This window comes from Bos grunniens, chromosome 21 (genome assembly GCF_055505025.1).
Source record: "Bos grunniens cultivar Pamir isolate PY7600 chromosome 21, Bosgru_T2T1.0, whole genome shotgun sequence".
NCBI classification, from domain to species: domain Eukaryota; kingdom Metazoa; phylum Chordata; class Mammalia; order Artiodactyla; family Bovidae; genus Bos; species Bos grunniens.
The window spans coordinates 59,699,755-59,725,253 of NC_141185.1; the positions used below are offsets into that span (position 1 = coordinate 59,699,755).

At 42.9% G+C, this 25,499-nt stretch overlaps 1 long non-coding RNA gene across 1 annotated transcript; it reads right to left on the reverse strand.

Moving 5' to 3' along the window:
* Positions 1 to 21,816: 21,816 nt before the first annotated feature.
* LOC147349791 (uncharacterized) lies at positions 21,817 to 23,768 on the reverse strand. The gene is made up of 2 exons (XR_015150204.1): positions 22,280 to 23,768; positions 21,817 to 22,184 (listed from the first exon to the last, which is right to left on the reverse strand). It is a non-coding gene; the product is annotated as an uncharacterized LOC147349791 (long non-coding RNA).
* Between the last annotated feature and the right edge of the window lie 1,731 nt (positions 23,769 to 25,499).

The window sequence follows — 25,499 nt, forward strand, 5'->3', positions numbered from 1 at the left end:
AAAAAGAGACAAAGGAAACCAAAATAAAAAAGAATTTATAGTCACAAGGAAAAAAATTGCAACTATGTGTGGTAATGGACATTAAGTAGACATATTGTGATGATCAATATCCTGCAGATCTAAACAGTATGTTGTACATCTGATATTAATATAATATTCTATATCAATTATATCTCAATAAAATATATTATCAGATGAGATAATCTCATCATTGTTGTTATTTAGTCACTAACTGGTTTCCTACTCTTTGACACCCCATGGGCTGTAGCCCACCAGGCTCCTCTGTCCAAGGGATTTCCCAGGCAAGAATATTGGAGTGGGTTACCATTTCCTTCTCCAAGGGATCTTCCTAGCCCAGGGATTGAACCAACATCTCCTGCATTGGCAGGCAGATTCTTTTCCACTTGAGTCACCAGGAAAGTGAGATAATCTTATCTGAGAACACTTATCAGGTGAGATAAAAATCAGCATCTACAGTGGAAAGAAATGGGATTACAATACCCTGGTGCAGCATGGATCTTCACCAATTACTAAACACTTTCACACTTGAACTTCACAGTAATCCCGTTAAGATAGGGAGATAGAAAGTTTGGTGCCAAGCCTCAAATATTTTTCAAGAGAGACATTTTCTAGGAACTAAAATCAGAATTTGCATCCTGGATACTGGCAACCTGGAGGCTGTCATCTATGGGATTTTCCTGGAAGATTCTCCTATCTTAAAAGGAAGAGAACCTGAGGGAGGAGGGCAGACCTGGATGATTATATACCTCATTCTCCAATCAGCTCTAGTAAAAATAGTCCTGTTACCTACCAGAGTTCTTGGCCTCCTTGATCAATAAAAATTGATTGGAGGCCAGATAAGAAATTCAGGCAAGGCTTTACTGGGGCCTCTGCTGCAGCAGGAGGGAGCAAGAACAAACAGCATGTTCCCTTGCTCCTTCCCTGCAGTGGGGCAAGCTCATTTCTCATTGGGGTGAGGATAGGGGCAGGTCCCGGAAGCAGGCCGGAGGGCTGGCTTAGGTGGTGTGCCCACCCCTTCGGTGGTGCTGGGTGCAGAGGACATGAGCAGAACCCTACTTTTGCTCCCGACACCCTGCTTTTGCTCATAGCTCTTCAGAAGTGGCATTTGGTGGGTTTTTTTTTTTTTTTTTTAATCTTTTTGTATCTAGTCCGTGTGCATAGATGGGTACTTAGTCGTTCAGTCATGTCTGACCCTTTGCAACTCCATGGACTGCAACCCACCAGCTTCCTCTGTCTATGGGGATTCTCCAGGCAAGAATACTGGAGTGGGTTGCCGTGCCCTCGTCCGGGGGATCTTCCCAACACAGGTCTCCCGCATTGCAGGCGGATTCTTTACCATTGGAGCCACCAGGGTAGTTCAGTTGGTAAAGAATCTAGTCCATAATTTCTCCCAACTACCCATGCACACAATTATTTTTAGTCTCTTATAGTTTCTTTGTATTTTGTTGTCTGAGGAGATATTTGTCCAGATACAAGCACTGCAGTTAAGGGTCCCAAGACCCTAGTCTATCTCAATTCCAGAATCTCCCCGCTAAGAAAGAGGCACATCTGTTTCCTGTCCTTACATGTGGCTGCAGACCCAGCTTCTGTAAGCCTAAGAACAGTCCTGTAGATGTGAGATCCCCCAGGGAAGAAAGGCAGGAAGACCTTGGGCCCAAAACATGGGACTTGCTTGATCACAATGTGAATACTTGACGTCCTGCCTCCGAGTTCTTTCTGACCCCGTTTCCTTTGCCTGTCTGACCCTTCCACCCTGTCTGTCCCCACTGTTTGCCTGGCTCCAGAGTCGTGACTCACAGCAGACCTCATCACACCTGTTGGACTCTGAGACACCGTTCCTGAGACAGATCCTGACGTCTGTATGATGTGTGTCCCTCTGGAGCCCAGAGAAATAACGGCCTAAGGTTCATTTTGGCCCTGCCTGCCCACAGGTCCTCCCAACCTTGCGATCAGGCCAGGAATCAGGCCAAATACGGAGCCCAGGGGTTGTCGATTCACAGTGGCTGTGCTCGAAAATCAAACCCTGAGAAGCCTGGCAGGTTGAGAAAAGATTTTCCGGGGAACCACTAAACTCTCTATTCCCAAGTTTTGACCACTGTAAATCCAACACAGCAAAAATAGCAAGAGCCCTAAAGCTCCCCCTGGGTCCCCTCCTCTGAGGAAATGTATCAGCGGAAGAAAGCTTGATAGACAGGTTCTTCTCCACTTTCTCTGTGTTACCAATGATCATGTTTAATTCTCTGTTTTTATTTTGAGACTAACCTTAAAAGCGCTAATGATGTCATTTAAAGTTGACCTTCTTAACATTAAAAAAAAAAATGCCCCTCCTGATTGTTTTGTGATCCTACTGCTTTATTGGCAAGAAGGGATTAAAAAAAAGAGAGAGAGAGAGAAGGATGTGACTGGTGAACACAGATGGATTTAGCAAGAAGGTAATGGAGTTTGAGATTCAGAGTCTTCATGTGCACCGATCCCTTCCAAGGCTTTGAATAGGGTGCTAGCAATTCTGTTTTCATTCTTTGTACTAAAGAAAGTCCTCAGAATTGTATTCTATTCAGGCCCCGCAAAATCTGGATCTGTCTCAGTAATTAAGTTATGGATTTATGTCAAGTGAAGGTCAAATGATGTACCAATATCCGATGTGGACCAAAGCCTTGCAGTAGTTTAAGCAGAGGGAAATGCTAGAAGAATCATCTGATACACTGCATGGAAATATAAGCATGCCAAAACCAAAACATCTTCATCCTACCGGTTGGCCCAGTATTAATGCCATGCGTGGAGATTCAGTGTTAGCAAACAGTCATCCATCATGTTAAATCAACGCTGCTAATCTGAATGTTGTTTGCCATTTTGTTTAAATTCAATCTGTAAATTTGTTTTCAATTTGCAGTTGTTTCAAAGCCACAAACTCAAAGACTATGCCTACTTTCAAATCTGTATATACCTAGGTAAGATTAGAATTTTAAAGTATTTACATTTAGAAAAAGAAAAGGATGGAAGGAAGGGAAAGAAGGAAAGGAACTCCTTCAAGGACACTTCTGACAACAACTTCATAGCCTGAGGATCCAAGCTTGCCAAGTCACCCCTTAGCTGAAACATTTCAAATCCAGTTCAGGTGGCTCAATAGTAAAGAATCTGCCTGCCAAGCAGGAGACACAGGTTCAATCTCTGGGTCAGGAAAATACTCTGGAAGAGGAAATGGCAACCCACTCCAGTATTCTTTTTTCTTTTTTAAATTGGAGGCTAATTACTTTAGAATATTGTGGTGGTTTTTGCCATACATTCACATGAATCAGCTTGGGAAATCTCGTGGACAGAGGAGCCTGGTGGGCTATAGTCCATGGGGTCACAAAAGAGTCAGACACGACTGAGCGACTGAACTGAACTGAATATCTAGGCTTAACAGCTGATTTCTGCTCCCTTGGCAACTTCATCCCCATCCCTCAAGGAATGAACCCCGAAGTGAAAGCAAGTTTGGCTACTATAGATTCAGACCCTGAGAGGTATCTTGTCCAAAGAGGGCCAAGAGGCTTCTTCACATTTAAAGTCCCTTTGTCTACTTTGAGATAAACCTTGATAAGCCTTCCATAGGTAAAGATTTGTTTCTAAATTTGATTTTCCAAATAATTGTTGAATTGCTCCGCATTAAAACTACCATGTGTATCATTCAAGGAAGTATACTTCTTACTCATGTGATGTTTATTTATGAAAAAACATTAACTAATCTTCCAAAAGATACAATCCTTGATTTAAACCTATCTCAGTAAGAGAGTAGGTAGGTATGAAAAAGGAAAATATTCTTGCACTAAAATGCCCTGAGATTTTAAATTCAACTCTTAAAAGAATCTTCTATTTATACAAACCCTCCTGTTAATCAGCTTTCCACCTGGAATTTATTCACTGTTATCGACCTGTCTTACTCAGGGTTTGAATTCAAAGATGCTAAACTGAACAGGCCTGAGGTTTGCCATACAAAATAGAAGAAAGAACCACAGATATATGGTTATAGGCCACTCAATTCTATCTTGCTATTTCCTTTCCTGGAAAATTTCCATCTTGCTAATCTCTGTCCCAAAGAATAGCAAGGAGAGATAAGAAAGCCTTCCTCAGTGATCAGTACAAAGAAACAGAGGAAAACAATAGAATAGGAAAGACTAGAGATCTCTTCAAGAAAATTAGAAATACCAAGGGAACATTTCATGCAAAGAAGGGCACAATAAAGGACAGAAATGCTAGGGACCTAACAGAAGCAGAAGATATTAAGAAGTGGCAAGAATACACGGAAGAACTGTACAAAAAAGAACTTCATGATGTAGATAACATGATGGTGTGATCACTCACCTAGAGCCAGACATCCTGGAACACAAAAGTGGGCCTTAGGAAGCATCACTACGAATAAGCTAGTGGAGGTGATGGAATTCTAGTTGAGCTATTTCAAATCCTAAAAGATGATGCTGTAAAAGTGCTGCACTCAATATGCCAGCAAATCTGGAAAACTCAGCAGTGGCCACAGGACTGGAAAAGGTCAGTTTTCATTCCAGTCCCAAAGAAGGGCAATACCAAAGAATGTTCAAACTACCACACAATTGCACTTATCTCACACACTAGCAAAATAATGTTCAAAATTCTCCAAGCCAGGCTTCAACAGTACATGAACCATGAACTTCCAGATGTTCAAGCTGGATTTAGAAAAGGCAGAGGAACCAGAGATAAAATTTCCAATATCCATTGGATCATAGAAACTGCAAGAGAGTTCCAGAAAAGCATCTACTTCTGCTTTATTGACTATGCTAAAGCCTTTAACTGTGTAGATCACAATAAGCTGTGGGAAATTCTTCAAGAAATGGGAATACCAGATCACCTTACCCTCCTCCTGAGAAATCTATATGCAGGTCTAGAGGCAACAGTTAGAACTGGACATGGAACAACAGACTGGTTCCAAATTGGGAAAGGAGTACATCAAGGCCGTATATTATCACCCTGCTTATCTAACTTATATGCAGAGTACATCATCCAAAATGCTGGGCTGGATGAAGTACAAGCTGGAATCCAGATCACTGGGAGAAATATCAATAACCTCAGATACACAGATGACACCACTCTTATGGCAGAAAGTGAAGAGGAACTAAAGAGCTTCTTGGTGAACATGAAAGAGGAGAGTGAAAAAGCTGGCTTAAAACTCAGCATTCAAGAAAACTAAGATTATGGCATCTGGTCCCATCACTCCCTGGCAAATAGATGGGGAAACAATGGAAACAGTGAGAGACTATTTTCTTGGGGTCCAAATCACTGCAGATGGTGACTGCAGCCATGAAATCAAAAGATGCTTGCTCCTTGGAAGAAAAGCTATGACCAGCCTAGTATAGTTAAGAAACAGAGACATTACTTTGCCAACAAAGGTCCATCTAGTCAAAGCTATGGTTTTTCCAGTAGTCATGTATGGATGTGAGAGCTGGACTATAAAGAAAGCTGAGTGCTGAAGAATTGATACTTTGGAACTATGCTGTTGGAGAAGACTCTTGAGAGTCCATTGGACTGCAAGGAGATCCAACCAGTCCATCCTAAAGGAAAACAGTCCTGAATATTGATTGGAAGGATTGATGCTAAAGCTGAAGCTCCAATACTTTGGCCACCTGATGCGAAGAACTGACTCCTTGGAAAAGACCCTGATGCTGGGAAAGATTGAAGGCAGGAGGAGAAGGGGATGACAGAGGATGAGATGGTTGAGTGGCATCACCGACTCGATGGACATGAGTTTGAGCAAGCTCCGGGAGTTGATGATGACAGGGAAGCCTGGTGTGCTGTAGTCCATGGGGTTGCAAAGAGTCAGACATGACTGAGGAACTGAACTGAACTGAATCTCTGTCCCACCCCTTTAATCCCATATCTAGGTAAAAAGGCAGAGCACAATCACTAAAGATCACTACAGATAAAAGAAGGAAGAGTGTTGTTTTTTTTCTTCCCTAGGAGTACAGTTTACAGTTCTAGAAGATATGAATGTAAATTAAAATATAAATAAGTCACTCATTACTGCTTTTTTAAGGATAGCACTCCACTTAAAATATAGATTTAGATTTAATTTTATATCTATATAAAAGTACACACATTCTAATGCTCTTCTCTAAGAAGGTCAAAGTGCTCTCATATATGAATTTAAAGCCATGAAATGCCAGTGCAGTAGGGAATTATAGAGGATCACAAAGCAGAGTCAGAAACAAAACTAGATCCAAATCTACCTCAACCACATGGCAGTTATATGATTTGGGGCAAAACACTCCCATTATGTGCTCCTCAGAAGGCAGTTGTCAAAATTACATAAATGTAAATTGATGCAGCCACTATAGAGAACAATATGGAGGCTCCTTAAAAAAAACTAAAAATAGAGTTACCATATGATCCACCATTCCCACTCTTGGGTATACATTTGGAAAAAAAAAAAAAAAACTCTGATGATGAAAGATACTTGTATCCCAAGGTTCACAGCAGTACTGTTTACAGTAGCCAAGACACGGCAGCAACCTAGTTGTCTATGGGGAGATGAATGGACAAAGAAGCTGTGATATATAGATATATGAATATTACTCAATCATAAAAAGGAATGAAATAATGCCATTTGTTAACAACATGGACGGACCTAGAGATTATCATACTAAGTAAAGTAAGCCAGACAAAGCAAAGACAAATATCATTCAATATCACTTTATGTGGAATCTTAAAAAAAAAAAAGATACAAATGAACTTATTTACAAAACAGAAATAGAGTCACAGATATGATTATCAAAAAGGAAAGGGAGGGGGAAGGGATAAATTAGGAGTATGTGCTTAACACATACTAAGCACTATCTATAAAGTAGGCAAAAACAAGGACCTACTGTTTAGCACTGGGAGCTATCTTCAGTATTTTGTAGTAATCTATAATGGCTCCGATGCTAAAGAATCTGCCTGCAATGCAGGAGACCTGGGTTTGAAACCCAGGTCAGGAAAATCCCCTGGAGAAGGGAATGGCAACCCACTCCAGTACTCTTGCCTGAAGAATCCCATGGACAGAGAAGCCTGGTGGGCTACCGTCCATGGGGTCGCAAAGAGTCAGACACAACTGAACGACTAATACTACTACTACTATAATGGAAAAGAATCTGAAAAAGATATATACATACTTATATATAGATATATTTACGGGCTTCCCAGCTGGCTCAGTGGTAGATATCCTGGAGGAGAAAATGGCAGTCCACTCTAGTATTCTTGCCTGGGAAATCCTATGGACAGAGGAGCCTGGTGGGCTACAGTCCATGGGGTCACAAAGAGTTGGACATGACTTAAGAACTAAACAGCAACAATACACACACACACACGTAATTGAATCACTGTGCTGTGCACCTGAAACAAGCACAACATTGTAATTATTTTTTAAAAAGCGACAAAATGACATTCTTAGAAATAAAGAATTGTATTTAGTACCTAATAGGTACTCAATAAATGGCAGATGGCTTATAAATATTATTATATGGGGGAGGGTAGCTGGAGCTTAAGAAATTAGCTAATTCAGAGTCATTCAGGCCCTGAGGGCATCACAGTCAGATAAACATTTGCAATGTGCAACGGGGGGTCAACCAGTAGTCCATTTCATCTGCATGCTACTCTGGATAGTTATGAATTCTTTCCTGAACAAACTCTTCCCTGTGGCCCACAGTATAATCTCCACAAAGCTTCCCTCCTCCTGCATGCTCCCCTACACACACTCACACACGCAAAAACACACTTACCATTTGATTACCTGTTGTTTTAGCTTCCCCAAAGAACCCACAGAGTTAAATACAGCTCTGTCCTTCCCAATGAGCAAGCCTTTAAACGAGCTAAATTGCCTTGCTTTTCACTGCCTACCCAAACTTGATCTCAAGCTTTATAAAAGAAAAAGACAGGGCCTTCTAGATCGAATGTTCAGCAGTTGATGTGTTATCCACTGCTTGAGAGGTTTTGTGTACTGGTACTTAATCCTTGTTTCAGTTACAACCCCTGTAGGGAAATTTGAGTCCTGTACACGAGTTCTTCATTTATTTCTGAGCCAGGATAATTCTAGGATTACCACTTAGAAAATTAGGAGAACAGACTTCTGCATAGTTACCAGGCAGACAGTATTGAAAAAAAGGGGCATGTAGACTACTGTTCTGGTGACAAGGTTAGGCATAGGTATTGTGGTTAAATCCCACTTAGCAACACATTACACTCATTAAGTGAACACTGTATGTGAACAGAGAGACTTCCCCCTCCAATTCCTCCTCCCTGTTTCTTCTCCTCCTCCTGAAGGCAAGCTCTCACAACACTAGGAACTCCTCGCCCAGGAAATCGTTCTCCAGAGTCAACCACAGGCCCAGTAACTCCAAGGCCAGAACACATTGAGAAGGACACATGCCATTCTCCAAAAATCTACCAGCATACCCTATTCATAAGCTGTCTCTCTCTTATTTCTTCCCGTGACCTTTAGGGCTTGGAAAGTATTCCTTTGTGTTTACGCAAACACAAACTATTCTGCAAGCATCCTTCAAGAATTTAAAGATTCTATTAATCTGATGTCTTAATTGTTATTGAGAAGAGGAAACAGGAGTGCCTTTGTTTCCCGAATGACCACAGGCTTCTAAAAAGTGGCCCACAGAGTTAAAGTTTGCCTCTCAAATTGCAGGCAGCTCTGTGCGCACTGGAACTTTACTGTAACATATTCCCAGACTTTAAAGGAGGCAGGGAAAGAGCATAAAGTTGAGTAAAGTCAAAGTGAACTGCACGAATCCAAACTGAAGTTTTTCTCCTATTCCTCCATTTATCTTGAAAACTGCTTTAAAATAGTGCCTAACAGCTGTGTATTTCCAGATGAAAGATGTTAACTGGAGTAGCAAATAGTGAAACCACAGACACACACACACAAAACCACAGACACAAACACACACAATACTAAACACGCATTCAAAAGAGAAAGAAAAAAATCTTGCAACAATAAGGAATAAATAAAAATCAATGTAATTCAATGATAATATGTTATGCATTTACTATTTATAAGGCATTGAGAATCCAGACATAGAAAGATTTAACCACTGTCTTCCAAGTGTTTGCTTTGATTTATTCCTTCCTAGGAAAGAATAAAGTAATATCCTTACTAGGAAAGAATATAGAGATATCTACAATACAATCTAAATACAATAAATGCTCCAAAAGGAGGAGGACACATCCAACTTGACTGGGAGAGAGGCATATGGAACCAAAAATAGCTCCATGGAGAGGGTGGCATTGGAGTTGGGCTTTAAAAAGTGAAAGAAAGTGAAATCGCTCCATGGACTGTAGCCTACCACACTCCTGGGATTTTCCATGGGATTTTCCAGGCAAGAGTACTGGAGTGGGTTGCCATTGCCTCCTCCAGGGGCTCATGACCCAGGGATCGAACCCGGGGTTCCCACATTGTACGCAGATGCTTTATCATCTGAGCCACCAGGGAAGTCAGGCTTTGAGAGTTGGGCTTTAAGAACCTGGCAAAGCTGGATCTTGGAAAGATGGTCAAATATTCTGCTTGAAGAAATGAACATAAGCTATGAAGGTAGATATGGCAATAGACAGACATGAAGCATTTCTGGGACTTGAGCAATATTTTGGATTGAGCTTAGGATGTTTGTGAGTTTGGTGAAAGAGAAAACAGGAAAAAAATAGATTGTGCATATCTTGGAAAGAATAGTTTACACTTAGTTTGAGAGTCCACTAGTAACTGATAGTTTCTGAGCCCTGAAATACTGTGATTAGAGATTATTTTCATGAAGAACAATACAATGGTAGGGCTTCCCAGGTGGCTCTAGTGGTAAAGAACCCACCTGCCAATGCAGGAGATATAAAGAGATGTGGGTTCGATCCCTGGATCAGGAAGATCCCCTGGAGGAGGGCACAGCAACCCACTCCAGTATTCTTGCCTGAAGAATCCCCTGGACAGAGGATGGTGGTCTACAGTCCATAGTATCACCAAGAATTGGACACAACTGAAGCGACTTAGCACGCAGGCAAAGATATGTACTCATTCATTTCTTCATTCAACAGACGTTAAATGAACACTTACCATATGCCAATCCCTGGGCCAATGTACCCCAGTTGGGAGGCAAAATTTATAGTATGTGAACCTTACATAAAAGAAACAAATAGATAAATGAAACAGGATCTATCAGGACTTGAGAATTTACTGAGGACAAATGAGGAAAGTGGAGAAATAAGATGGACTTCAAGTTTGGGGACCAAACACAGTGATGGGCATAGAGAGGGAGAGAAGTAGAGAAGTTAGGAAGGGAGATGCTGAAGGGGCAGCTGGGCAGGTTCACAGGGGGAGAAGAAACAAGGTTGCTACCGGTGTCAATACCTCCTTGAACTGAATTCTGGACTCCCCTGCAGAGAGTACAACCGGTAGCTGGAATGGTTTGGTGGCAAGCCAGCAGAGGAAAGAGAAAGGCCAGGAATTAGAGAATGCCCATATCAAAAAAAAAAAACAGAGCGTTAAGAAGACCAAGGGAAAACTGCCTTAAATGTAACAGATATTCCTTGAGACAGTAAGAATTTTATTTTTTTAGTTTTTAAACTATCTCTGATGAAAGTTTAAAAGTCTCAGAAATATCCATCTAAACAAGTTCAAAAATGTTACATACCCATCCAAGAGATGTAACTTCAATTAGGTATGCAACTTCAGTTGATACAATACTGGGAATTGCCCAGAATTTATACAAGGCTTATTGTTGTCCAATTTTTTCTCCTAGAGGAGCTACCAAACTGTAGTAGCCTTTGTGGAGAAGTGCTGCATACTGATTGAAAACAGGAAAAGATGGATTATTTTTTCTATCTGTAGTTCAATCACTTACTGCTCAGAAGTTACAAGTATCACACATATTGTACATAAATCTTCCAGACTGTCTCTAGATTTGTAAAGAAGCTGAGTTGACCGAGTTATTTCTCTCCCTAGCTCTTACTTTAACATCTTGCAATTACTAGGTTTTGAACCTTCCTGAAGCAGAAGTTTAAAAAATATAGCGTTTGATAGAAATCCATGGCCTTTGAGTCTTCCCCTCCTGGGAGACAGACAGAGTTCCAGGCAGAATTAATTTTGTTCAACGATGTTTGAAGTTGGCAGCGGAAGTGGTCTTTGGAATTTACCAAAACAGGCTGGGAGTTGAACAAGTCATAATCCAGGTGCCTCCCCTTCACCTCCACCAGCTACTTTTTCCCTGTCCCCTGCCGCCTTCCAGCTTATTTACTGAGTCAGTTAACAAAAGATAACCTCCCATTGTGCAACCATCAATAAATCAATCGTGTTAATACTATCTTGGAATGTCCCCTACTATTGACTTTCATATTGTTTACATTACACTCTTGAGAAAGCCAGGGCCCTTGAGTCGGCGTTAATGGATTCTGGAGGAGCCATTAATACATAGAGCTCTCTTGACAAAATATTTCGGTTTCTCTGAGGTTCACCTGCTTTCTGAACACTGGCAAGGGCCCTCTCCTCCCTGCCGGCACGATTCTGCCACACGGAGTCTGATGAACACTTAGGAAGGCAAACATTTCTGAGCAGTAATGGAACAGTCATTTAGGGCACACCTCCTTCTTTGTGATTTGAATAATCTATTTCCACCCACCCCAGCTCCCCACTGTCAACAACCCTCAACAATCTAGGGAATCAAATTAATCTTCAATTATGTGAAAGAATTTCAGGAACGAACACAGCTCAAGTTACCATGTAACTTGCTGTTGTGAAAAGATTCAGGCTGCATGCAAGCAGCCTGAATGCAGAGACTTTCATGATTTCCTTTTTCTCCCTCAACAATATAAGGGAAATCTTGCCAGCCCATGATCATCTCTACGTGGAGAATCTCAAAACTTTTGAAAGCTAGTTTTAAAATTAAAAAAAAAAAAAACAAAAGCTTCCTATTCCCCAACTCTATAAAACTAGGTTAAATATAATAATTATAAAGGTGGATGTAATGTTTTAGTTTTGTTTGGAGGACTTCCTTTTTTATGACACCAGAAATACTTAGAGAACAGGTTTTCTCATCACAATGGGACTCTTCTTCCAAATGAAGGTACTTGGTAAAGGCAGGAGCTACGCAGAGATTTCAAAGGGGGCTGGGGGAGGGGGTGGGAAGCCACCAGTCCCGAAACTTCTAAAGGTTCAGATTTCAGCGCTGGCTGCAGACCTGGGCAAAGTTCACTGCTCCCTTTTCATGACATGCTACATACTTTGCAAGTTCCCACTTGCTTCTTAGAGAGGAAAAAATGTGGTCTCTGAGTTCAGGTTGCTAAGGACAGGCTGAGCCCATTTAACCATGCATTCCTTTTCTAAACGATAGGTTGCTTGTTGTTGTTTTTTCCGCTGTAAATACCAGAGAGTTTTGATCCTCCCCACTCTGAGCAAATACTTCTGCGACAACTTTGAAGCCCTCGTCCACGGCGGGAAACTCAATGATTTCATTCTGTCACTTTTGCTGCCTGAGTCAGAAGTCTGGAGAAAATGGAATCTTACTCTACTTTGCAGCACATCTTATCAGACACTTGTCATCATTTTTCTCTTGATAATGATGGGCATTTAAAATACCCATGATTGTCAGATAATTTTAAAATCTCATTGTTATAAGCCTTTCTTCTTCTTCTTCTTTTTTTTTACTTTCTTTTTATTTTTTCTTTTACTTTGACCTCAGGATATATATGTCTCCTTAAGGGTATTTTGAAGAGGGTGAAAGAAACAGGACTTTGAAAGGGAAAACAGACGTCTAATTGACTGGCCCTTGCTGACCCTCCGTGACCTGTACTGAATACCTTTAATGGACATGTGTGAACTCGGAGCCTCTACTGTGATAAACAAATTTTCGACCTTCAACTTGTGTTTGCAGCAGCATTATTTATTCTCTTCAAACAGGGACTTTTTAAATGAATAAGTCATTAGCATAGGAATTTTTAAATGAGTAAGGAAGACACTAGCATAAATCCCTTATGCAAGGGGGAGGTTAAGTCAGTTTTCCAATTCTGTAGATACAATTTAAACAAAAAAAAGAATTTGGGTCAATTATCAACTTAGTTCATGTCAGTGTATTATTTTCCATTATACTATAAAAAGCAGAATCCATTTGCATCCCACACAATAGTTACCAAGTCCTAAAAGCTCAGAAAGTCAGTCAGGAAGCAATAATCTCTACTCCTAAAATTAATAACTCTCATGACATTGCTTATGTGCAACCTTGGAACTTACTGCTCTGTAAACCATCTTAGGTCAAGGCGGAAAATAATGAGTCCATTCAAATCCTTGCATGCTTCCAAGAAATGCATTAGAGTACTGAAAGGTTTTATTAAGTGATGTGGAAGTAAGGCAGGTAGGGGAGATACCCCCATTCCTATTGTTCCTAAAAGGCCAGAAGCCTCACTCCACCCGGAACCCTACTTGCCCCCTTCTACCTCAACTTCTTGGAAATTGCTGTGGCCCACTGCCTTCCCTCTTTCCTGCTAGCTGGCATTGCTACTTCTCTGTTATTCTTCCTTCTCTTCCATGTTAGACGCCTCATCTAACATCAGTGAGGTCTGCTTTGATATTGCTCTGTGCCTCAACCAGCTCTTCTTTCCATAACCGTCTCTTCCTGTGCCATGATCCACTTAAATACTGTAGTTTCACTTTCTCATCATAAGACTTTTTGGAATTACAGGAAGGCTGAGATCATTGCCACTTTTTGAGATTCCAGTATATGGAACAACAAAGACACCCCCAAAATAAAGTTTAAAGAATAATTTCAGTTTTAATGTTTAGTAGTCATTCATGTTATCTGTGGGCTTCCCTGGTGGCTCAGTGGTAAAGAACCTGCCAGGCAAGGCAGAAGACACAAGTTCAATTCCTGGGTCACAAAGACCCCTGGAGAAGGAAATGGCCACCCACTCCAGTATCCTTGCCTGGGAAATCGCATGGACAGATGAGCCTGGCAGACTATTTTAGTCCACGGGGTTGCAAAGAGTCAGACGTGACTTAGCAACTAAACAACAACAACATGTTACCTGCAAATGTTCAAGAGAACAGAGAATATTATTCCAGTTATAAAGGCAAACAACATCCGCACTCTTCACTTAGGGCACAAATGTGGGGCTCATGGCCTCCTGGCCCCGCTGTCCAGCTCCTGCCGTGACCTAAAGCATTTATGTATCGGATCCTGCTCGCTTGGCAAAGATGGTTATCGCTTAGTTACTCAGTTGTGTCCAACTCTTGTGACCCATGGACTGTAGCCTGTTAGGCTCCTCTGTCCACCCACGGGATTGTCCAGGCAAGAATACTGGAGTCAGTTACTGTTTCCTCCTTCAGGGGATGTTCCCAACTCAGGGACTGAACCCACGTCTCCTGCATTGCAGGCAGATTCTTTCTGCTGAGGTACCAGGAAACTCCACTGGCAAAGATTAATGTGGTGAAATTAAAAGAGCACTAGACTGGAAGCCGTAAGGACACCCTGAGTTTCCATCTTACCTGGACCTTGGTTTCCTCACCTGGAAAATGAAGATGTTGCCAGAAATGGTGCCCAAGTTCTCTTCTAGTGCTCTTTTGTGTCTTTACACTGTGCTCCGCAATCCAAGACATCATTTCTAGCCCACTAGTAGAGAATAAGGGAGAAGGCAATGGCACCCCACTCTAGTACTCTTGCCTGGAAAATCCCATGGACGGAGGAGCCTGGTAGGCTGCAGTCCATGGGGTCGCTAAGAGTCGGACACAACTGAGCGACTTCACTTTCACTTTTCACTTTCATGCATTGGAGGAGGAAATGGCAACCCACTCCAGTGTTCTTGCCTGGAGAATCCCAGGGACGGGGGAGCCTGGTGGGCTGCCATCTATGGGGTTGCACAGAGTCAGGCACGACTGAAGCAACTTAGCAGCAGTAGAGAATAAAATGAAGTAAGCAGACATCTCTAAAGATAAACAGGCTTGGAAACACAAATGTCAGAGACAACAGAACGGGACGAGAGTTGGACCTGACGGATGAGGAGGGGACGTGGACGTCTGCTTTCATGCCTCTCTGCTCTGCAGGCAGCAGCAGTCCCGAGGGGCTTGGGGCGCAGTCACAGAGCATCCCGTAACACCGAGATCCAGTCAGAAAACACTCTCACAGCCATCCTGCTGTTCAGCATCACCTGTTAGGTGACCACAGCTCACAGGAAGAATCACGTCCTTGCTTAGTGCTTTTGGTGTGACCCATTTCCCAAGGCAAAGCAAAGATCTTTCCTCTTCTCCCTTTCTCACACGGGGAACAAATTAAAGCAACCTGACTACCACTCAGCACCTACACAAGTTATCATTAATAAAGTGTCCTTGGAGGTAGACCCCAGATCCAAGATCAAGAGAGATCAGGTAGAAAGAAAACACCCTTTTACCTTTATTAGTATAGGCTAGCTGACATTAATGATTAAAATATTGTGCTGTTTCTTCTCAGATTTCAACAGCAGTCGAATCTCACAGTTGAAGCCTCAGGCAATAAACTGAAGAGAGAACACTGATTGTTAGAACAGGAAAGCATCTAAGCATCTATTAGTTCAGTCTACCATGAAAAGTAGGAATCCCTTCAACGAAACTCACCCGCATGCCTGTGTAACTTCTCTGTGATAATAGCAATAACGCAATGACAACTATAATGATAATAATGAAAGCACTTATTCCACACTTTCCATGTTGCCAGACACTGAGCACGTATATTGAACACTGACCGTAAATCAGCAATCCTCTTAGCACTAACTTATAGAATCCTTACAGTGCCTCTAATTTTACCCATCGAGTCAACAGAAAAGTGAAGGGGTTAAATAGATTACATGGAATCCCATAGCTAGCTAGGAGCTGAGGAAGTGAACTGAACAGACAAGCTCTGAGACCCAGCCCTTTAACCCTATGGTAGCAGTTGGGTCAGGCGAGGGGTTGGGGGGATCAGGGGAAGAACACAGTTTGTTTCAACACTACTCAATAGAAAGATCTTTAGTTTTCTAGGTCAAATGTGCCTCCTTTTTTCATGTGGCCCACTAGCCCTATACAGAATAATTACTATTCTTTCTTCAATTTAACACTCTTTTTTATCAGGGGTTGGAAAACTATGATTTGATTTTTTATGGATCATGAGCTGAGAGTAGATTTCAAGTTTTCAGGTGGTTAACAAAATCAGAAGAAGAGTAATATGTCATGACACTTGAAAATTATCTGAAATTCAAGTCTCCATGTCCATAAATTTTTATTGGAACATATCTATACTTTCTTCATTTTCATCTGTGGTTACTTTCACTCTACAGCAAGGTCAGAATTGAGCACTTAGGACAAAGACCATCTGGCCCAGCAAAGTCTAAAACATTTACTAGCTGATCCATTAGAGGAAACATTTGCTAACCCCTGCTTTAAATAGCTGAAGGTAGTTCTCATGTCCTTTCATAAATGTGTTCTTTTGATGGTAACTATCTCAAATCCTCCTCTCTCACCCAACCTCACATCATCCAGGAGACTCTTCTGTAGAGTTTCTTGGGCACCACATATTCCATCCCTCTTGAACGAGTGTGTTGTGTGTGTTAAGTCATTTCAGTTGTGTCTGACTCTTTGTGACCCTGTGGACTGTAACCCACCAGGCTCCTCTGTCCAAGGGATTGTCCTGGCAAGAATACTGGAGTGGGTTGCCATTCCCTTCTCCAGGAGATCTTCCCGACCCAGGGATTAAACCAGGGTCTCCTGCATTGCAGGCTGAGTTTTCATCATCTAAGCTACCAGGAAGCTGGTAGTGCCCAGTGGTATATTCATACCATGGAATATTACTCAGTGATAAAACAAGAATAAACTAGCCAGACTCCAACAACATGGAAGAATCTCCAAAGCATTACGCTGAATGCAAAAGCCTTACTGAAACACTGTTATGGCATGATGGTATGTATATAAAATTCTAACACAGGCAGAACTCACCTGTGCTGAAAAGAACATCAGAGCGATAGCTGTCTATAGGAAAATGGAGGAGGAATTAGCCAGGATGAGAATTAAACTCTTTGAGATTTTGGAAATATTCCAAATCGTAACAATCATTGTGGTTATGTAGTTGTATACATTTCATGACACTGTATCCACTCCAAAAAAAAATCCTGTAAACAAATACTGAACTCTAATTGCTGATCTGGGTGGTGGAATGTGTAGGAGTGAAGAGTATCGATGCCTGCAACTTACTCTGAAATGAGTCCAAAAATCAACATTATTGGATAGAGGGATGGATGGATAGCAAGACAGAGGATGAAACAAGAAAATATCATGCTCACTGTGGACTCTAGATGTGAGTAGATGGGCATTTACTAGTTCTTCCAACTTCGATGGTCAAAATTTTTCATAGAAAATTTTATTCTTCAAAATAATTTTTTCATAATAAAATGGGAAGGAGGGGATAAAGTAATGCTTAGTATGAAACAAACTATTTAAAATGTTGCACAAAGTGACCCTGTTATTTCCCTGCACCTGGAAACCATTTTAGTGTTAACTTTTATTTTCCTTGAATATATCTGTTTGAATCATGAAGTGCCCCTTCTTAGACATACTTAAGAGAGATCTCAATTATATATAACCACTTGGTACTAGCGATAAGGATGTATTCAATGACAGAAGCTAACTTCACTGCAAGAGGCCGATAATTTCTGCACTGTATCAATTCTGAATCTGTAGTTTATTATTAAAAAATGCATAAAATGAAAGACATAGAAACATCCCAGTGAGATGTTTCCATCAAATTCATTTTCAGAAAACAGTATACATTCCACAAGTGAGTTTACACTCTTGCCTCGTGGAGCTGTAGAAAGAAGAGGAATGCGTTTGATCATGGCTGAATTCCTGGCCTCTTTAACCTCACCAGTAGGTTGTCATGTATTTCTCATACTACGATTGACTATCATTTGACAAACAATATGCTTGCCACTGTTACAAACATCAGATGAGCATGTGTGCATGCTAAAAATTTGAAAAAGTTCTCAAAAGATGCAGCCTAATCTCTGGATTAACTGTTTCTTTAAAGGGCCTCTGCAATGTATAATCTGCAGTCTGATTCTGTTGCTTTTATGCAATGCCAATATTAGTAGCAATAACACAATCATGCTCCAACTATTTGGAGGTCAATTAGCTGGAAAATTCTGCTGTTTCTGAATGGAAGCTAAGAACCAAGGAAGTAAGAAAGAAAAATCCCAAAGGCAGTTATCCCGGCTGTGAGACCATCAGGGCGCCAAGCTCCTGTATTCACTCCTGGAAGAGTCTCTAAAGCCAACACTCAGAATCCTATCATCCTTCCACAGGGAAGATTCTAACAAGCCTGGATTCCCAGCTCACGCCTTAAGAGAGGTTGCCCAGAGGTGGGCATAGTGAAAGCGGCAAGAATGGGAAGAATTATCAGCCAGCATCCAAAACTCAATATGCACTATAACTGGGGAGGATAAATTTATGGGCCAAAAGTGTCCAGCTTAATATCACCAATGAGGGGGAGTGTTCCACAAGGTATTGAAGATAGTCCTTAAAAACAAGGAAAAGAGGAAGGGCTGCTATTAGGCATCCTCAGGAAATGCTGGTCTCATCGTTAACACCACAACGTTTCTGCTGTGACTCCAGGGACCACTCAAAAGAGCATCATTTTACTCACTCTTCCTTTTCCTATTCCCCCTTTTTTTTCCTTTTGTTTTGGCTGGAGATTATAAATGTTATTTTCTTTTCTCTTCCTAACGATGTCCATCAATCTGCCTGAATCTTCTGGTCTAGTCGTGGCTCTGAACTTATCCCACATGGTCCTTCACACAGATGTTTCCTCTCTGGCCCCCACGCTTCCATTCCCTTTGCACAGCAGTCTGTTGTATACAAATTCCAGGCAACACTTCTAGTTTCTGAGGACAACTTCCAGCTCATCCACACCATCACTCCCCTCTCACTTCCGACTTTCTTTTCCCACCTTTTTCCTCTCCATATGGCTTGCCAAGCAGTCTACATTCAGTCCCCACGTTGGAGCCCCACCTGCATTTCCTCTTCATCGCAGAGTTTTGCACTGTTTTTTTCTGCTTTCGCTCAAGTCCAACGAGTCAGCTGCATGCTCACGCTCAGTCACTCAGTTGTATCCGGCTCTTCCAGACCCCACGAACTGTAGCCCGCCAGTCTCCTCCGTCTATGGAATTTTCCAGGCAAGAATACTAGAGTGGGTGCCATTTTCTCCTCCAGGGGATCTTCCCCACCCAGGGATGGAACCCTCATCTCTTGTATCTCCTGCATTGGCAGAGGGATTTTTTTACCACTGCTCCCCCTGGGAGCTGGGACCCACCTAAACATCCCCACTGCTGTGTGAGTCAGCCCTCACCACTGGACTTCAACATGTATCTTTCCTGAGGGAGTCCACCAACCTGCACAGGGTCAAGGGATATTGTTTTACACCCCTCCTCTGGTCACCCCCTGAGCATGAGGCTCTGGGTCACCTTGACAGACACCATCTGACGTCCAATTACTGTTAGATCTGTGTTCGTTCTTGACCTCTGCCTCTTGCTCACTCTTTTGCCCCATCATCTAATTTCTCTGAGCCCCAGTTTCCATCTATAAAAATGGCACTAACAATTGGGGTCAGATCTATCTTACAGGGTTGAGTAGAGCCGATGGGGTAGTGCTTGGGCAGTCTCTTCATCAGCTGTAGGATGTGAAGACTTTCTGTCTTCATTTTGAAAGCTTTTGTTCATACTGAAGTCCTGGGAGTAGACCTTCCTTCTCTTTTACATTCTTAATTTCTCCTTGTTGTAACAGAGATTAGCTCATTCTCCACATACCATCAGCAAACTCCCCAGATGAGAATAAGTTAATTTCCACTTCTGCTTTTTTATTAGAACATGGACTTGTTAGTGGGGAGCCAGACAGGAAACTGGTTAAGTGCAGCCTCGAATTTGGGGGCAGAAAGCCTAGTTCCATCACTTTATTAGATGTAGACACTGGAGATGTCCACTCAGCCTTGACCTCCTCAGTTTTCTCACCTTTAAAATGGGGATAGGGGACTTCCCTGGCTGTCCAGTGGCTAAAACTTCACCTCCCAATGCAGAAAATGTGGGTTCAATCCCTGGTTGGGGTGCTAGGAACCCACATGCCTTGTGACCAAAAAACCAAAAATATGAAACAGAAGCAATAGTATCACAAACTATCAACTAAAAATAGTCCACATCAAAAAAAAGAAAACTTTTGGGGGAAAAGGGGAATAATAGGAAGCATCCATTGCAGAAAGTGGTTGTGATAATCACAGGACATCCTGGTGGCTCAGATGGTAAAGAATCTGCCTGCAGTCTGGGAGACCCGGGTTCAATCCCTGGGATGGGAAGATCCCCTGGAAAAGGAAATGGCAACATAGTCCAGTATTCTTGCCTGGAGAATCCTATGGACAGAGGAGCCTGGCGGGCTACGGTCTATGGGGTCACAAAGAATCGGACATGACTGAGTGACTTGCACTTTCAAAGGTGTTGAATCACAGCACATGCAGTGCCTGGCATGAGGTAAGCTCTCAATGTTTGCCTCTCGCTTACCTGTGATTACCCGTTTTTCCTGCCCCTGCCTCCTTTTCCTTCTTAGTTTCCTCCATCCTCCTTTTCCTTCCATTCCCATCTCCCCCTGTCACCCCCTAGCAGCAGTTAACTGGTGCTCCCTGCACACCCAGTGAACTATCCGGGGAAAAGTTCAGACCTTGAAGTGTTCCAAGGTTCTGCTCCCCCTCTAGCTCTGGTCTTGGTGCCTCCCTCCTCCGCCAGATTCCTTTCTGGCGTCCTCCCTGTGTTTTCACTGCCTTCCTGATTAGAGCGTATGTCAGCGTGGCAGGATAATTTACTGATATATTAATTTGTGTTTTTGTCTCCGCGTTTGCCAGCTCTCTGCTCTAGAAAGGAAGCCAGGCCTTTCCGTGCCCCTGACTCAGGGGAGGTTTGTGTTGAGGCCAAAGCTGAGACACCTGGCTTTTGTTTCCCCAAAGCCCCACGTTCTGGGAAGAGAGCATGCCAGCCAGGAGGAGGAGAGAGACTCGGGTCTTTGAGAGCAAAGAGACAGGGGAGGGCGGTGGATTTTGATGGATGGGGAGAGGATGAGGGCCAGAAGACCAGCTTCCAGAAAGCCTTGGCTCCCACCCACTTCGACCCCCAGGGATGTGCGTGCGTGGGTGCTCAGTCGCTTCAGTCGTGTCCAGCTCTTTGCAACCCCATGGGCTGTGGCCAGTCAGGCTCCTCCGTCCATGGGATTCTCCAGGCAAAAATACTGGAGTGGGTTGCCATGCCCTCCTCCAGGGGATCTTCCCAACCCAGGGATTGAACCCACGCTTCCTGCATTGCAGGCAGACTCTCTACCCACAGAGCCACCTGGGAAGTGCTCCCCTCCCCCTAGGGAAGTGACTGGACCACAGAGAAAATGGCTTTAAGGCATGTCTAAATAACCAGGTCCTAGACCTAGTCACTGGGCTCAGCTAACGTCCCACAACCCATCCCTGCACTGATGCCCCCATGGGCAGCAGACTCACAGAAGCAGAAAAGCTCATGCCCACCGGGACACAGTAACTGGAGGAGATGGGGATGGAGCAAAACAACAAATTACAGCATCTGTTGTCTGCTGACCACTCAGACTGTGCCAGGCGCTGTGCTAGGGCCTTCACAAGTGTAAGAGCAGCTGCTCCCCAAGACAACCCGATACTTCCCCACACAAAGGAAGAGGCACAGAGAAGTTAAGCAACTTCTTCCAGATCACACAGCCAGGATGTGGTGAAGCCAGGAGACCAATTCAGGTAGAAATATTAAAAGAGGCCACTGATTTATTGTTGAATGTTAAGAAAGAAATGCTGCACGGGCCAAATAATGGCACACCTGAAACCGAGCCTGTCCAACCCTCTGAGTCCCGAAAGGCGGCCTGGGAGCAGACCTGCTTCTTTCCCATTGAATAGCCTCTCTCTAAACATCACCAGCTCTGCGACTCCTGCTGAGTTCGACAGCGATGATGGAAATACAGTCTTAATTCAGAAGCAGCAGAAGCGCCTATGCTCAGAGTGTGGAGTTAAGCACCGATGCCTGGAATTCCACTTCTTCCTCCTTTTATTCTGTTTCCTAACTTCTCTGTGATATGACTTGACCTTGCCAAGTCATCCGCTCATCTGTAAAATCAAGAGAGAGAAATCGCCTAGTTGGGTAGTTAGACTCATTGGATAGCTGTCCAATAATTAGAAATTATTGCTATCGTTACTGTTACCATTGTCATTATCCCAGTGGTCAGTCTTGTTCAGTCCAACTGCCTTGGCTGCTCTTCCTGAGGACCTCTGTATGTCACTCACTGCGCTGGGTGATGAGGAATCCTCAGCACCGGAGGTCTGGCTGAGAAGAGACACTTGAGGCATGTTTCAGTGCAATGTGGTAAGGGCTACAAATGGGATATTCCCAGTGTCTCCTGGGGCCCCAGGGCAGAGGCCCCATAGGAGATTGCAGGGTGGGAAAGAGGGCGGGTTTCCTACAGAAGTTAATGGCCCCAGTCATCACACACCTCTGCTTCACAGTGGGAAGTGATCTCGGAGCCCCCTCACACCCCCGTCCTGCCCCCAGGAGAGGTTCCTCAGCCTGAGTACACTCCTGACACTGCTCCAGCAGTTCATCTGAGCGTTTTGAGCAATGCATAACTTGCATCATTCTGGGCCGTGGACCAAGCCAGCAGAGGAGAAGCCAAGACAGCTCAGGGCTGCCGGCACATTCCGTAAACCCAAATTTCCAGAGCTGCCTTGAACAGGGTGTGTAAAGGAACGTTTTCCATGTGTCAATTAAGCCTACTGACCACGTTACACAGAGAGGAAATGTAAATACGGGACTCTGATTGGCACTGTTCAGAGCCTTTGATTTCCATACCCGGAGATAGATCTGCAGGCGATGAAGAGTACTTGACTTCCAAACTCCAGAGTTTGGATGCCTGCTTTGCACATCACAAGGGAAAAAAGTACAGCCGTGAAGAGCAGTCTTGGGAAAATTCTCTGCTTGGTTCCCACAGTAAAAGGTACATTCAATGAGATCAAGAATCAACGCGGCTGTTCTGCTTACCTATAATTTCAAATTTCCCAATAGACGTCCCATTTTCGAATAAAATGATGTGGGTTTTTTACCACATTTCCTCCTTAGAAGCACAGAACTGACATGAAATTGGGATACTAAACCTTGACTTTAAATTGCTTCTCATCTCATGCCACTGGAAACTTAGCATAAAACTCCGGACCCTGTGTTTCCTTGGAAAGTCTGTGTTCTGTTGCTGGCACCATGATTGAACCCACTCGTCTATTCCAAGACTCTAGAGTATCTCACTGAGTCAGAACACCCCATGTCTCACCCATATATCTATTTATTACCACACTCACTGGGAAAGACAAGCTGAGTTATCCTTTAACAGAGAAAACCTGAGCGGCATTTATGAGTATAAAGTACTGCATCACCGTCAACACAGAGCCAGGCTGAGAGGAAAGGCGTCACATGGTCCACGCCAATCCCCTCAGCGTGGCAGCCACTGAGCCGAAGGAGTGGCCCAAGGCTCTCGAAGGCTTATCTTCTCCCCAGCCCCCAGCCCTACCCTCACCGATTACAAATACAATCGCTTGTGACAGATTGCCCCCCTATCTTCCGCCTTGAATTCTATATGATAAATTCAACACGAAGTGACAGTCACAGCAAGTGTTCAGGGCCGTATCTAAAAACACTCATTTTACTGGAGTTAGGACTCAATGAATGAGAAAATGTGAATGTACACCTAGGGCATATCTCAACACTTTAATCTCTATGAATGCCATAATGGTTATTTATGGCCGAGATGATATTAATATTTTTAAATATTTCAATATGGAAGCACCGTGAGACTTTAAGTTGGTAGTATGTATAGATAATAATATTTCAATGGGTCTTTCCCTGTGCTGCTATGTTGATGGACGAAAGGGGGGGAAATGGCTGTTTTTGTCATCTGGACAAAGACTACAGCAAGATGGTCCTATGCTTTATCTCTAAGAAATGGCTCTTCTTCATTTTTTTTTTTTTATTATTTGGGGGTGAAAAATGTCTTGGGTTGCTATTGTCTGTTTAAATTAGGTAAATGCAATTAAGATGAGTCAAATATACACAGGCTCCAATGATGGGTAAAATTAAGGTCACCAGTTGCAGTCCTAACCCAGCTGCATTGCTTAATCTCAGCTTTAGCCATTACAACTGAGCTGAATGGTACTGTCTTGCTAGTTTGGGGGTTAATGTAGACTGACTGGCTAACTAGAAATAAATCCTGCAGGATTGCTCCAATGTACAAGTGCTTAACACTGACATTTTACAAAAGGAAAATTGGGTTCCCCTCCCCAGAGCCGGTCCGTGCTTCCCCCTCTACCCAGGCACAGAACACAAATTTTTTCTCTGTTCGCATTTTTGTCTCCCTCTCAGGGAGCCTTGCCTTTGACATTTGTGTATATCTCTCGCTCATTTCAAAATTGAAAGTTCTCGGTCTTAATCCTCTTAAAACAATAGCGCTTGTCTTAGTTTCGTAGACATAAAGATTATATCTGTGTCACCTGATATTATTTTACTCTATGAAGGAACTGTTTCAGGCAGCCAGAAGATATGACGAAAACGTTGTGCATATGGGGGGAAAAAAAGGTTGACATTTACAACCAGGAGAGAGGTACGGAATTGCAAAGGTCATCAATGAGTAAACACATATTAATGGTTAGCTGGATAACTGGTACATAAACAGGTCACATTAATAATTAACACAAGAAAAACTTAGCACTTTCAACCAAGTTCAGGAGAGTAGGTACCAAGGAAATTCCCCAGAAGTGGATGAGAACACCGTGCTGATTTCTGGTTTGCTGGAGAGGGAAAAATTACTGTTTCATTTTTACATTTCTCACCTACTCCGTTTTGAGATGGAAATAATAGGAAGTAAGTGGGATCATGGAAGAAAATCTTCTCAGTGACTAACTATTTGAAAAGTGATACTTGACAGAACACAGCCTATATCTTTGTTTTCCTTTCCTAGCAGTGTGTAAAACTGCTCAAGAAATGTGTTTTTCTACTAACCTATCAAGTCCAAAAGTATTAGCTCCCTCATTTTGTTATTTTGACCTTCTGTTATAGTGAAACTTGTGAGCTGAGAGGGTTAATTTTCACACGTGCTGATCGGCATTCACCCCCATTTTCTGTTGTTGTTTAAAGACTATTTTTTAGAGCAGTGATAGGTTCATAGCAAAGTTGAGAGGAGGGCATAGAGGCTCCCACATCTCTTCTGCACTGCACACATGCAGAGCCTCCGCCATGGTCCACATCCTCCACTAGGGTGGGGCGTCTGCTGGAACTGATGGACCTACACTGACCCAGCATGATCAGGGCTCATTCTCGGTGCTGCACTTTCTCTAGGTTTGGGCAAATGTTTAATGATACGTGGGCTTCCCAGGTCGTGCTGG